The sequence below is a fragment of the Nanorana parkeri genome, unplaced genomic scaffold (genome assembly GCF_000935625.1).
Source record: "Nanorana parkeri isolate BGI_ZX_2015 unplaced genomic scaffold, ASM93562v1 scaffold1903, whole genome shotgun sequence".
Classification (NCBI taxonomy): domain Eukaryota; kingdom Metazoa; phylum Chordata; class Amphibia; order Anura; family Dicroglossidae; genus Nanorana; species Nanorana parkeri.
The window spans coordinates 197,677-213,857 of NW_017308171.1; positions in this window are offsets into that span (position 1 = coordinate 197,677).

The window sequence follows — 16,181 nt, forward strand, 5'->3', positions numbered from 1 at the left end:
TTATTATACGATGATCCTGGGAAACAGATGACAGCAGAACACGCCATAAGAAACATCCGGCAAGGGAAACGACCCGTAGAAGACTTCATCGCAGAATTCAAACGCTGGGCTCGCCAGACGGAATGGAACGACATCAGTCTCAGGAACCAATTCCGCCTGGGTCTTTCAGAAGCAATGAAAGATGAACTGGCTCAAATTGAACTCCCACACAGCCTAGGCGGCCTGATGCAGCTCTCCATATCAATAGACCGTCGTCTGAGAGAGAGACGTTCCGAAAAGACCACGGGGATACCTTGGGTACCCCGTAGAACCACCTCCTCTCCTCCCGCTGAACCCATGGAGCTTGGCCTCATCAGAGGTCCCATATCACGGGATGAAAGAGCCAGACGCAGAAATCAGAACCTCTGCATGTATTGCGCTGCAGCAGACCACCTCGTGGAGGAATGTTCCGCTGTAAGAAGGAAGAATGCAGGTAAGTCTCCTCGCATTGCCAAAATGTATTCACCACATCAGAACTCAACCAGTTACATCTATGTATCCTTATCCCTACAGTGGGAACAAAAAAGACTACAGGTTGATGCCATGATCAACTCTGGTGCATGCGGATGCTTCATAGACGCCCAACTGGTCCTTCAGAATCGCATCCCAACCTGCAAGAAATTTAAACCACTGGCAGTCAGCTTCATAGACGGAACTACCTTATCCTCAGGACCTATTGAGCTGCAAACGTTACCGCTCTTGGTGGTTACAAAAGACAACCACCGGGAATACCTGGACTTTGATGTTGTTCCTTCTCCAGTTTTCCCCGTCATTTTGGGTCTCCCATGGTTGAGACTCCACCAGCCAACCCTTAATTGGAAGGAGAATACACTACGTCTCAACTCCGACTACTGTCAAGACACCTGTTACCCCTCAAAATTCCTCATGCACCTAAACCCAACAGAAATTCCCCATCATTACCGGGATTTCCAGGATGTCTTCAACTCCAAGAATGCAGACGTATTACCTCCCCATCGGTCTTACGACTGTCCTATCGACCTCCTGCCAGGGAGCGTAATCCCTGTAGGAAGAATCTATCAACTATCCCAACCTGAACTGAACCACCTCAAAACCTATCTTGAGGAGAACTTAAAAAAAGGGGTTTATTCGCCCTTCCACCTCCCAGGAGCGGGAATGTTTTTCGTCCGAAATAAGGACAACACCCTCCGGCCAATCATAGACTACCGAGCACTGAATACATTACGATAAAAAAACGCTACCCTCTGCCCCTCATACCAGAACTCATTGAACGTCTCCAGATGGCACGTGTTTACACCAAGCTAGATTTAAAAGGGGCCTACAACTTAGTCCGTATGAGGGCAAGAGACGAGTGGAAAACAGCCTTCAGGACCCGTTACGGGTTGTTCGAATATTCAGTCATGCCTTTTGGATTAAGCAATGCTCCGGCCACTTTTCAATGCTTCATTAACGACATCTTCAGGGATCTCCTCGACATCTGTGTGGTCATCTATTTAGACGACATCCTGATTTACTCAGACAACCTACACGACCACCGCAAACACGTGCGTTGGGTTCTGTCCAGGCTAAGGAGCCATCGGCTCTACGCTAAACTAGAGAAATGCATTTTCAAAAAGCAGATGGTTCCTTTCCTGGGTTACATAATCTCCCCCGAGGGCATACAGATGGACATCTCCAAAATAGAATGCATCTTGAATTGGCCAGTGCCACACTCCCGGAGAGCGTTACAACGCTTTCTCGGCTTTGCGAATTTTTACAGAAAATTCATCAAGGGGTTCTCCTGTACGGTTAAACCCCTCTCCAAGCTCACTAGTAGTAAGGTGGGATTTGCCTGGAAAAAAGAGTCCCAAATAGCCTTTGATGAGCTAAAACGGCGCATCACCACCACTCCAATACTAAAGTTGCCAAATCCTTCTCTCCAATACATCCTCGAGGTCGATACCTCTGAGTCGGCTGTGGGTGCTGTGCTGTCACAGAGAGAATCACTTTCCTCTCCGATGCATCCAGTAGCTTTTCACTCCAGGACACTCAATCCTGCCGAACGAAACTATCCCATCGGGGAAAAAGAACTTCTCGCCATAAAAGATGCACTTGATACCTGGAGACATTTACTAGAGGGTTCAGCACATCCAGTTATCATCTACTTGGACCATCGCAACCTACAGTACCTAAAATCTACCAGAACACTGTCCGCACGTCAAGTACGCTGGAGTCTTTTTTTCGATAGATTTGATTATATCATCACATACAGACCTGGTTCGAAGAACGGCAAGGCTGACTCTCTCTCCAGGATTTCCGATGGCACTCCTAATTCTGTTACTACTTCCATCATACCCCCGGATAGAGTCATCACCACCACCATAGCACTAAAAGAACAGCTCCGGAGCGAGCAAGGGGCAGTGACCTGTCCTCCCCCCGGTCTGGAGTCTGATGACGAGGGACTCTTGCACCGCAACGGGAAGCTCTATATTCCTCCTTCCATGCACATGCAGGTCCTCAAACTCCTACATGATTCCCCAACCTCGGGTCATCTAGGGGTTCGCAGGACTATTGAGATGGTGATGCGATACTTCTGGTGGCCCAAAATGCGTTCAACCATCAGTGAATATGTCTCCACTTGTATGATTTGTGCCTCATGTAAGCATGAACGACAACCTCCGTATGGGCTACTCACTAGCCTCCCCATACCAAATCGGCCTTGGGAGGTGGTGTCGATGGATTTTATTGTCGATCTTCCTCTATCCAGTCATCAGGACACCATCCTCGTGGCAGTTGATCATCTCACCAAGATGGCTCATTTCATACCGCTCCCTCATCTCCCTAATGCTAAGGAGACTGCCGATGCCTTCATTGCACATGTGTACAAACTGCATGGAGTACCCGCTCGGATCATAACTGACCGCGGCTCGCAATTCACCTCTAGATTCTGGACCGCGCTCTGTCGGAAGCTCAGGATAGAGCACCGGCTCTCCAGTGCCTTCCACCCCCAGACTAATGGCCAAACTGAAAGGACGAACCAGAGTTTAGAGCAGTATCTCCGCTGCTATTGTACGCACCTTCAGGATGATTGGGCGGAATTGTTGGCACTAGCGGAGTTCTCCTACAATAACGCTGTCAGCGCCTCCACACGGTGCACTCCTTTCCATGCCAACTACGGGTTTCATCCCGTTCCACTTCCTCTGGACCTCATTAATCCCAATAACCCTTCGGCTAACACCTACATAGCCAACCTGCAACAGAACTTGACGGACCTCAGGAACAATATTAAGAGGGCCCAGGAGGGCCAGAAGGCCTCCTACGATCTCAGGCGCCGACCGCCTCCTCGCTATGCAGTGGGGGACTTCGTATGGCTGCCTACTCGGAATTTGAGGTTGAGAACCCCTTCCAAGAAATTTAGTAAGCTTTTCATCGGTCCTTATGCTATTGAGAAGGTTGTGAACGACTCTGCCCGACGACCTGCGGGTACACCCCACCTTCCACGTCTCCCTCCTTAAGCCGTTCCGTCGGGATCCTTTCCAGGGTCGGGTGCCCCCGGCACCGTCACCTGTCCTCATAGACGGTGAAGCGGAATTTGAGGTGCAGGAGATTCTGGACTCTCGCTGGTACCGGAATCGGTTGCAGTATCCCGTCAGGTGGAAGGACTGCGGTCCCCAGGAAGATTCCCGTGATGTCCACGCCAAAGCCAGGGTCTCACGTTTCCACAGGCGTTACCCTCAACGTCCTTCACCTGGTAGGAACCCTGGCAGAGTTCCCTTAAGGAGGGGGTACTGTAAGGGACGTACCCTGGTGGGGTCTGGTGCTGGCGTCCGTCGCGGGCCTGTGCGGGGACAGCGGGTTCCTCCTGCCCCGGGTCGCTCACGGCGGTTGGTGGCCTCGGGTGGCAGTGCCCGTGGTCGTACTGCGCAGGTGCGTTGTGGATCGCCGACATCCCTCTCTCTCCCGGGATCTACGTTCTGCGCAGGCGCGCCCTGTAGCTCCGCCCCCTCTAGAGTGAGCGCTCGGCTTAAAGTCGCCGCTCGTTAGTTGATCGGCGTCTCGCTATTGATGTAGCAGGACGCTGATCAACTCAGCGCTCCCTTCGCTCCTCCGGGACCTGGACTCTCAAGTCACTACCTGACTGGAACGCAAGTACCCTGGGCTATATCTAACAATAGCACCAGATGTCAAAGTGTCATTTCCATATCCACTGCTGTGAATGTTCATACTTGCTGGTTATACTATCCACTGCTGTGAATGCTCATACTTGCTGGTTATACTATCCACTGCTGTGAATACTCTTAATTGCTGGCTTAAACTCCACTGCTGTGAATGCTCATACTTGTGGGTTATACTATCCGTTTCTGTGAATACTCCTAATTGATGGCTTAACATCCACTGGTGGGAAAGCTCATAATTGCTGGTTGTAATACCCACTACTGTGAATGCTCATAATTGCTAGTATACTATCCACTGTTGTGAATACTCATCATTGCGGGTTGTATTACCACTGCTGTGCATACTCTTCATGGATGGCTTAAACTCCACTGCTGTGAAAACTCCTCATTACTGATTAACCTAACACTGCTGTGCATACTCACCATCGCTGGTCATTAACCCCTGCTGAGGTAAATACCCCAGTGCATGGACTCATTTACTTACTCCAGCTTGAACACCACACTCTGTGGTAACCAAGCCGTCACACCCTAGCGGGGAATGATGTGAGGCAGCTCCCTCTCAGCCTCTCCTAAAAACGGGTCAAGTGAGGTGCAGCTGCCACTCTGATACCCGTACCCTCAACACCACAGTTGTGATCCATATATCGTTAGTTAACCCGGAACGAACATTACACACACATACAAACTCAAACATGCATTGGGTGCGCCTATGTGCGAAAACAATGATTGTACCACACATGTTAAATTTCACTGTTAACGTCAGATAGCGAACAATAATTCTAGGGCTATCAATCACTGTTAACACTAAGGGGGTTATTCACAGAGGAGCCGAAGGATCCAGCCGTAGCTTTGGCTGATCCTTCGGCTCTCTTCGGCTGCCGGAGCCCCTTGGTTCAGCTGAACTGAAGGGCTGCTGTACGGGCTATTCTCTATAGCAGAGCAGCAAATCGTCCTTCTCCTCCTCTACAGCTGATCCTACAGTAGCACCCAAGGGTTTGGTGAGAGCAACATCTCAATGATACTGGTCAGCAGGAAAAGACCCGCTCTCCTCCTCCTTGTTCCTCACTTTCCACCTCTCCCCCAACCACCTGTTGCCTCAAATGATAGGGAAGGGGAAGTCTTTCAAGAGGTTTGGGAGGCTTACTGTACAGCAGATCAAGTGTGGAAGAGGGCCAGCTTGGGGCCACACTTAGGAGGGCCAGGGGTAGGCTTGAATTGTGCTGTAAATCTCTCAACCCCACCCACCATATCCAGCCGGGGTCTCTCCCCTAGCTGCTGGAGAAGAAAAAAAATTGCTTGCATTACAGCTGCTTCCTTTCAAGCTGGTGGAGTCATCCCCCATCTACAAATGTATTACCTGTGCTGCACCACAGCCACTGGCTGGTAGCCTGCCACCAATTTTATGCCCAGAAGGCCATCCCTTCTGTCTACCAACATGTGAAAGGTAATGCCTATATGTTACTGGACAACACAGTCCGTAGCAGGGTCCACATGACCACAGACATGTAGTCCAGCAAGCATGGGCAGGGAGCTTGCATTTCATTTATAGACCACTGGCAAATGTTGATGGTGGCAGGAAAGGATGTAGTGCAGGGAACACCACTGGTGCTGCTCCCTATCCTACACTTTAGTGATGGTGATGTTGCAGTCCCCCCTACCCCCTCCTCCACAAGGGCCTCATTTGATGACTTCTCAGAACCACTTTAACATTTCATGAACCTGGTGGTGAAATGCTTCTTGGCTAGGTACCCCAGCTTCTGTAATGACCTGCAGAAGGCCAGAAGAATGTGCAGGCACTTAAGGTACTCATTCCCACTGAATGTTCATTTGGTTGAAATGCATTGGCAACACAAGTTGCCTTCCAGCCACCTGATATGTGACAAACAAATTCCCTGAAACTCAACACTGGTCAAGCTGCAGCAGCTGCACATGGAGTAATGGGCTATCAATGAGAGTCTGTTTGAGTATGGGATAAGGGCAGGCTCTGGGGAGCTGGTCTTTTCACCATGTCAATGGCTTCTGATTGAGAAGGATTGCACCAACTTGTCACTGTTTGAAGGACAACCAGAATGGTGAGCCATGACAAGTTAGGTATTCACAACACAATCCCTCTGATGTTCCTTCAGAAGCACACACTGTGGGGTGTTATAGACCAGGCACTGTAGGCACAGCACCAGGAGGAAGAGGAGGACTTACTGCTTTCTTAGTGCCAGCAGGCTCGTTTGTGTACTGCCTCCATCCTTGTGCAGGAAGAAGAGGAATACAAGGAAAATAGTTGGGTATCAGCAGTGAGGAGAAGGAGGAAAGGGGGCAGGCTTCCAGGGGGTTATTTCACCCATCCCAAAACCTGTGAGTTGTTCAAAGGTAGGGTGAGATCATTGAGGACATTGTTGTTCTCAGTGACTCCAAAGACTCGGGGGTCCTCTGCTGCAAGAAATGTTTGTGAATGAGCTCATACATCCTGAAATGTCTCTGTGCATGGACCCCAAGATTTGAGTTATGAAGAAGAGTGACCATTACTGGTTGACCCAGTGGCGTAACAACCGGGGGGGGCAGCAGGGGCGCGGGCCCCGGGCGAAAAGTGAAGGGGGGGCGCCGGCCGAAAATGGCACTTTCGGCTAAATGATATGCAACCATCCCAGAGATAATTAAATATGCATCACTTAGAACCTCTTGACGACAATTCCAGATAGTGACAGGCTCCCTTCTCATGGCCAATGTGCCCCTGATCTTCGGATCAGTTTAAACAGTGGTGGTGGCTACCTCTGCCATGCTTATAAATTGCTTTTTCCAATCACAGTGGACAAGCCTAGCTGCTAGCAGCAATCACAGGCAATGCCTAAACCTTATGATTGCAGAGTACTTGTGGTCCAGGGTGGATGCCGATCGCGCTGCCAGTGCCATTATTTTCTAATGGCACCCTAGTCCTGCCAGGCAGATTGTGTGGTTCCCCGCTGCAATACCGTCCTGTCCGAGCGGTTACACACAATCACGGTTGAAAACACTGCGCATTTATTCGCATGCAGATGATGGGGGCAGTGGGGCTGGTTTTCATTTTTTTCCATTTTTATTTACTTTGTAAAAAAATTGAATTTCCATTTATTTTATTATTTTAACTTTATCGCCTTTTTAATTTTTTTACATTTTAATTTAGTTACATTTTTATTTAGTTATTATTTTTTACTTTTTTATTTTATAATTTTTTACTTTTTTCACTAAACTTTATTGCTATCACACAGGGGATAACAAACCTCTGTGTGATAGCATTTGTAGGTGACAGGTACTCTTTATTGACCTTATCACCTCCAACACAGGAGTTCTAGCACAGAAGTGTGCTAGAACTCCTGTGACAAGAATGAGCAGCGGCCGGGAACAGAGGCTGAGGGAGGTGACAGAGTGCTCCATGCCCCCTGCTCTGTCACCGCTCCACGCCCCCCGCCATCACCACTCCACGCCCCCTGCTCTCGCTTGCCCGGTGCCCAGAACTATATGCGCAAGCATCGGCGTTATGCATCGGGGCATTTTTACAAGTACGTGTGAAAATGCCTTGCATCGTTCCTGATTCCGATGCTAGCATCGGTATCGGGACATCCCTAGTATGAACTATTGGGTGTCCAGGCACAGTATGCGCTGGAGCTTCTGGCTTGCCCTGAAGCTATTTTGCTGGCTGAGAGGGCAATCAGCACAGCAGGTAGTTTTGTGACAGAGAGACAAATCCACTTGACACTGTGGACCAGCTTTTATTAAAAAAAAAACCAGTAATGATTCCTCACCCCAAAAAATGGTACTTTACACCAGTACCTGACACCACTGCTGGCCTGCCACTATATCCAGCTCCTGCCACCTTCCTGGCCTGCCACCATTACAGTTACTGCCACCTCTGCTGCTGTTACCATTACCAGCTTTGCCACTTCTCCTGGTCTGCAGCCACCACCATAACCAACTCTTGCCACCTCCTCTGGACTACTGCTGCCTCTACTACCAGCTCCTGCCACCTTTTCTGGCTATTTAATGTAATGTTAAATCATTAAATCTTCGTTTCCACAAAATGTAAGATATATAGGCTAAAGTATAAGTCCATTCATTTCACTAATTCTGTAAAAAATAGTATTTTGAAGCACTGCATGTGCAGCACGTATATGGGCCGCAGAATATGGGAGGCGGGGGTGTAGCCACACTGCACTAAGGCCTCTTTTACACATGTATTAAAACCAGGCATTAGAGAAGAGTTTTGCTGCTGCCAAAAAAAGAACCCTCCTTACCTTAAGCAATGCCCTGCCAAATATCCCAAAAAAATCCCCTTTCAGCAAAATTCTCCCTCCAAAAGCAACCTGTCCACCTCTCACGTCTGCCCTTCTCTACACCCCTTGTCCACTACATACATTTGCACCTTTGCACCACCTGCCCACTATTCATTTCTGCACCCTCTCTTTAACCATTCTTCTCTGCACTTTTTCATTCACTGCTCACCAGCATAATTCTCCTTCCAAAAACAACTTCCCATGAAGTGACTTTCCACCACTTACTTCTAGACTATTCCTCCACTACTGCTTGCCTCTGCACCCTTCTTACACCGCCTCTCACACCTGTGCCCCTCTTCCTCTACTGCTCACCTCTAGCCCCCTCCTTATACCCACATACAATGCAGCCACCTACCCCCTCATACTCCCATACATTGCAGGTGTGCTTTACACCACTGCATCTGACGCTTTGCATTGCACTTGGGGATGTAAGGCTTGAATACAGCTGCTCGGCCATGAAAACTCATTCCATGAAGCTCTCTGCGCACTGTTGTGCCAATCTGAAGGCCACACAAAGTTTGGAGGTCTGTAGCTATTGACTCTGCAGACAGTTGGCGACTTATGCTAACTGTGCGCTTCAGCATGCACTAACCCCGCTCTGTCATTTTACATGACCTACTACTTCGTGGCTGAGTTGCTGTTATTCCCAGTTGCTTCCACTTTGTTATAATACCACTAACAGTTAACCATCGAATATTTAGTAGCAAGGAAATTTCACGTTACCATGCTTGAATTCACTGAGCTCCTGAGAGTGACCCATTCTTTCACAAATGTTTGTAGAAGTATGTCTGCATGCCTATGTGTTGATTTTATACACCTGTGGCCATGAAGGTGATTGGAACACCTGAATCCAATGATTTGGAGGGGTGCCCAAATACTTTAAGCAATATAGTATATATACATAACTCTATTCAGTGTTAAAATAGAAGATCCCTTATAAATTACCCTTTGTGGGTAATTGGAAGCAGGACCCTAGCATTAAAATATCAGTATCCCAATGGGAAATTTGTTAATAGGTTAATACATTGGTAATAGAAACTTCTGTTAAGATCATGCATGAAACAAGAATCCATCATATCAATATCAGTCTCCTTGCAACATGTTTAGCAGATACTCAGAGGTTGGCAATGAATAACATGATGATGATCCTATAGAGTGGTTTCTGCTCTCAGGATTAAGATTACCCGATTCCTCTCCACAGCTCTTTGGAAAAACCATACCAAGAGATCCTGCTGTTTACTGTATAGTGACAAACCCCTAGGAATGAGGTTCCCAGCTCACAAGTTTTTTTTTTAAACACAAAGTAATTGGTACCTGGAACCATATAGCAACTGAATGGTAAATAAAACACATTGCTTAAAGTGGTTTTTAAAGGAGGACAAAAAGGATATACTATAGTTAAACAGACTGATTCTAAGGACACCTTCCTAACAGCCCTGGCTAAATCATTATGGGGGTTATTCGCAAAAGAGCCTAAGGATCCAGCTGTGGCTTCAGCTGATCATTAGGCTCTCTTTGGCCGCCAGAGGCCTTCGGTTCAGAACCAAAGGGCTGCTGTACGGGCTATTCACTATATACAGCAGCCAATGGTGGCCGAGTGGCTCAGCCGAGCCGAAGGCATATGCTGCGGCTTGACTGAGCCGAAGTGACACCCGAAGCGAGGTGAACGGCCTGCCAAAGACCGGCCGTTCATCCCGCAAATGACAGCTGGGCGGAGCCAGCCGTGATCTCACAGCTGGCTCCGCCCAGCTGTAATGACAGATCAGCGTCCCCAAATGACCTGGGGATGCTGATCTGTCATTAAACAATAACAACTGGGCGGAGTTGGCCGTGACATCACGGCCGGCTCCACCCAGTTGTTATTCATTGGACAGGACCTGCTAGAAGATTCTAGCAGATGCTGGCCAATAGGAAACAATTGGGCAAAGCTATCTGTCACTGCTAGCTCGGCCCAATTGGTCTTTTTTTTCCTTCTTTAAAATATCTTTTTTTTTTTCATTTTCTAATTTATTTACATTTTAAAATAATTTTTTAACTCTATATTTTTTTAAAATCTTCTCACTTATTTGCTATTCTGCTCAGTACCACAGAGGTACTGAGCAGATTAGCAGAGCTTGGTGGCATTTGGCTATTCACTCACTGCCGTTTGGCCCCTATGTGAATAGGGGCGCACGGCAGCGAGCGAGCTGCCGCAGCTTCAGCTCAGCCGGTTCAGTTGAGCTTCCTCTGCACTTCAGCTTAGCGAAACATGCAGAGCATGTTCGGCTGACCGAAGGCAACCGATGTACGGCTGCTTAGTGAATAACCCTGTATGTATATTGTATTCATGATATGCTACCAGGGCAATGTAACAGCTATTCCTGAGCCATGCCAGTTATCTTCTCCTGCTATCATGCTACTACCTCCACATAAGCAAATAAGCTGTATGCTCTTTTTTTTGTTAAAAAGTGTTTATTGCAACCATCTAACCCACCCACTATGTAGCCATGTAAACTGACAGTTTTCTCCCTACAAAGTCCTACAAACACATGTGGAGCCTGTCAGTGAAGTAACTAAAGCAGCTTCCTGTAATGCGGTGACTTCAGAGTTGCCACTTTCATGTGGGCCTGCTTGCACTACAGGGAGATGAAATATGTTGCAGCATTGTCACTGCTGTTTCACAAGCCTGTAATTTTTCAGTCAGCACCTGAGCACTATCAGTCTTGCCCACTGCCTCTGTTGCTGAAAACCTTTCACTGTGAGCTGCAGTGTCTGGGAGGGGGAAACAAATGGCAGTGAATTTGGCTCACTCAAGAAAAAGGGTAAGGCATGAATTACATTTACTTTATGAGGCTTTTACATCACAAAAGTAACTGGATTTGGTACTGGTTTAGACTCTTATACAGAAGCCGTTAGTTGTACTAAAAGAATCCAATTTAGAAATTCTGCCATAATAAAATTCTTATGCACTGTGGTCCTTTATGGCAGTGTGAGTAGTACACCAATGACGCAGCAAAGTATTTACTGATATTATTTGAAATAATAGCCATTTTAATCTTATACAAATATGGCCCATGTCAGCTATTCCTGTGGTAGCATGCCATCATGCTGGCTCTTTAACCGCCTCCCGGCCGGCAGTTGTGTAAAGACGACCGGCCGCGAGCTTCCTGGATGTAACTGGCCGGATTAAAAAAAACAGACAGCGATGCCTGTTAACTAGGGTTGCCACCTTTTCTTCAAGTGAAACCCGAACACTCATTAACATACAAGCAATCCGCTGACTACAGAGCTGGTGAAATGCTTGTCTAACGTGCCGGTATGTGCACCCCCCTCCCTCTGGTCCCGAGCCCCGCTGTGCCCGGTGCAAGCCCGGGACCAGCATGGGGACTCTGTGACAGGGGATCTCTCTCTGGTCCCCTCTCCAGTGTCAGAATGCAGAAGTGTTGTATATTATATCACTTCCGCATTCTTGTGTCACTCTCCAGCTTCAGAAGCTGGAGAGAAGCTGATGAAGCTAGACCTTTCTGCATACAGCTGCATAGCAGGTAGAGTTTATGGAATAGCAATGAACTGCATTAAGAGCCCACCTCTTCCCTACTATAAATGCAGTGGGGCAATACACTAGGCCCCATCCAGTTTGCAGTGCTTTAGATTAGCTGCACCTTATGTGTTTTTGGTAGTTCTGGCATTGCTGTGCACAGTGCTGTTCTCTACTGCTTTGCCAAGCAGTTTGCATACTGTATTTATAGGAAGCTTTTCTTAAAACTAAATAAAAAATACAATACCCCTCTTAGTCTCCTTGATTTGTCATGCAGACCTGTGAAGATACACTGGACAAAAAAAGTATCTGATCCAAATACATTCTGCACTCAGCCAGTGACAGTATAAGCAATTGTTAAACTGATATGCTAACGTGAACCTTCGACTGAAGTGAGCAGCATGTTCACAATCTCATGAATCCTCATGAATATTTATACCTGCCTGGATGATGCATGCAACTTCATACAGGCCTGACAGCTTCAACCACCTTCATGATGTTAAAAGGGAGGGAACTATACAGCTGCAAGGCACAGACATCATAACACCTATGGTTAGTTATAAACTGTTCACACAGAGGTTAGCTGTTCTGTTATGTATAATCCAAGGCTTTTTATAACCTTACGACTCGTGAGTTGTAAGCTCAAAAAGCACAGAGCAATTTTACTAGCTCTTACTAGACAATTTAGACACACAGTATAGATGAAGTGGAAGAGTTCAAAGACTTTAGAAGCTGAAATAATTATTTAGGCATGGTAAATGCAGTACCAGATGTGCTGTGCAAGTGTGTGAGTGTCAATGACAGCTTCTGTGTTTTGTTTCAAATGAAATTCTGATGTATCTGAATTGCGTTATCAAACATTCAGATACATTTGGATTCCTTATTCCTGTCATTTGGAAATTCGGATGCATCCGCATGTTAGAATTTACAGAAATTTGAACAAATTTCAATTCGGAGCGAATTGAATTGCACATGTCAACTTGCTACAGCCTCTAATACGCATTGTGAGCCACCTTTTAATTTATCTATAAATTATGTGTAGAAATTTGAAATACCACAAACTAAATGCAGTGCCAGTGATCAAATCCTTATTGCAGCTGTATACGTGAATACATGTCAATAAAGGAAATAGGTTCGTGCCTAATTAAATATTAAATATTGGTTTAAATATGGTGGTAGGTGATTGTAAATATAAAAATGAAATAAATAAATATATATTGTCGTGTGAAATAAGTTATTTGTGAAAAATTAATTCTATAAAATCTAGTATGAAATCTAGCTTAGACGAGTGAATTTCTTCCGTCTGACATTCAATACTGATAATACTTGTAAAACAACCGAAGGATACAAACCAGTGTGCAAAAAATCCTTATAAAAACCACATCTACTAATATAAAAGTGAATATAAAAATGAATATATAAAAATGAATATATAAAAAACGGGGGTTATGGACAGCAAAAATCTATTATCCTCCAAGCGGCTTTGGAAATCCAGGGGATGAAAGAAGGAAGAGAAGAGACATCAAAAAAGGGATGGGCTCCCTGTGTGTTCCAAAGTGCGTTTTAAGTATAAAGTAATGGCATAAACATCCTAATCCTGAGGCCACTTTGTGTCAATGAACAGTATCTTTATGTAGACCAGATTCTACCAAGGAGCAAGGTCTTTCGATCAAAGGGCAAAGGAGTTTAAGAAGCAGAGGTTAGACGAATGATACCAAGTGTCTTTTACTTGTAGTTCCGTCGATGAGTCCGCAGAGGGAAAACACTTCTATAATAGTCTCTCTCCCCTCTCCTGCCGTAAGCTTGTACTTCCTCTCAGCGGCAGTGTTTGAACAGCCTCCAATTGTGGATGGAGAACCCTCCGGAGAGATCAGCCAGGAAAACGAGGGGGCGGGAAAACCATAGAAGAAAAACAGAATTTTACAAACTTACAAACTTCCACTTACAAACTTCCGTTGGTAAAACACCATATACAACCTGTGTAGAGAATATTCCCAGGGTGTCAGCGAGGAAACGAAGCACTCCCTTTACGCGTTTCGTCCTGAAGACTTTAAAAAAAAAAAGCTAGATTTCATACTAGATTTTATAGAATTTATTTTTCACAAATAACTTATTTCACACGACAATATATATATATTTATTTATTTCATTTTTATATTTACAATCACCTACCACCATATTTAAACCAATATTTAAACCTATTTCCTTTATTGACATGTATTCAAGTATACAGCTGCAAAAGGATTTGATCACTGGCACTGCATTTAGTTTGTGATATTTCACATTTCTACACATAATTTATAGATAAATTAAAAGGTGGATCACACACAACCAAGCGCAGCACACCGGCCCACACTTGACCACGTTGATAGATATTGCTGCAGCTGGTTAATCTTTTTAATAATACATCCTAGCGCAACTACTTTGGTTACAATCTACACAGTGAGATTGTAGTCCATCACAGGAGTGAGCTTGGAGTGGTGGCTACTTTACAACACACACAGGGAACATGGGGAACAAAAATAGCCACTGTACTTTGATAAGACTACACTTAGACGGATCTCTACCGAATCTCTGTTTTTTCAATTTTGTTTCTTTCTTCTATTACCCGGTTTTGGAAGAATCTACTTTCCTAGTGTAATTTGCTTGTTTATGAAACCACTGATGGAACACTCACTCTGGTACAGTTAGATGATCAAAGTAATTTAGAATACTTAGAATGTTCAGACTGTTTTTTTATTTATCCTAACCTATACCTAACCTATCTCCAATTCAACATCAGGAAATGATATCTATAAAATGTTTATAATTTAGTCTTATTCTTACACAGTTTTCCCTTAAATAATTGCAGTTTGGCCCATTTCTAGGTGGTATTTTCAGGTGAAAATGTGTAAGAATTCAATAGAGAGATTCTTTTCCTCTGATCTTTTATGAAAAACGGTTTTAACTTGTTTAAAGCCCATAGATTAAACATTTTTTTCTACTGCTGAGCTAATGATAGAGGTGGAATAAGTAAACTGTTATTACGGATTTTAAGGAGTACACACATTACTAGCCAAAAGTAGGCATCAGTTGTACTTTGATTTAAAAAAAATATTATTATGACAATTACAATTATGGAGAATGCTGTCACTAAAGGTGACTTGCTTGCCTGTCTATCTAAGTGTAATGAGAGCATATTCTAATATATTTTAAACCTAAATATAGTTTTGCATATTAAATCACCCATAAATTGTTCTTTTTCCAAATTTAGAATGTTATCAATTTATTACTACCTGTTGTGTTTTGTCGTTACAGAGTAATTCCACTTTCCAAAGCGATTTTGGGAAAATGTAATTACCCCCGCCAATTTGCCCCCTCTCTTCCCCCCCTTCTCCTTTCACCTGTCAACAATTGCTCCTTCCTTTCCACTGCCGGTGTAATAACTGTACTCCATACACAGGATTGCAGTCCTGCGGTATGTATTTCACATTTCACTAGGAAGCAGGAGGTGCTTCTCGTTGGTTAACGAGGTCAGAAGCGCTTCTCATTGATCATCAGTGCAGTCAGGTGATTGTGTTGACCAATGAGTGCTTGCCATCAGCAAGCAAAATTTTGGAATACATACCACAGGGCTGCATTTCCATATGCAGAGTAGGGATATAACACTAACAACAGACAAAGGAAAGGAGTGATCATTGGCAGGTAAGAGCAGCAGGGGGAGAAAGGCGGCAGATTGAAGGGGGTAATTCAATTTTCTCAAATTCACCTGGTAATTCAAGTGGAATTACCCTTCAAACATGTTATTTCTCTATGTACCAACCTTCCTCCTAATACCTGCATCCTCAACTTCAGTACCAGGCTATTACAATGGAACAATGTCAAGTGCTTTAACAAAATCCAAATAAATCACATCAAAGGCATTTCCAACATCCAAATCCATTCCAAATGCTACTTCCTAATAAAAAAATGCACATTTTATTTATACACAACAATTCCCATGGTGCTTGTCTACTATTAAATGTGTTTTACTATATATGTGTATATAATCACTCAAAATATCTTAAAATAATTTAAAGGTCATACAGGTCAGGCTTGCTAGTCTATAAGTTACCAGTTCCTGATTTTTACCCTTCATACATAATGACATTACATTACCTATACACCAGTTTTGTGGAACAGTCAGAAGTAAAAGCCAATTTATGAAAAGAA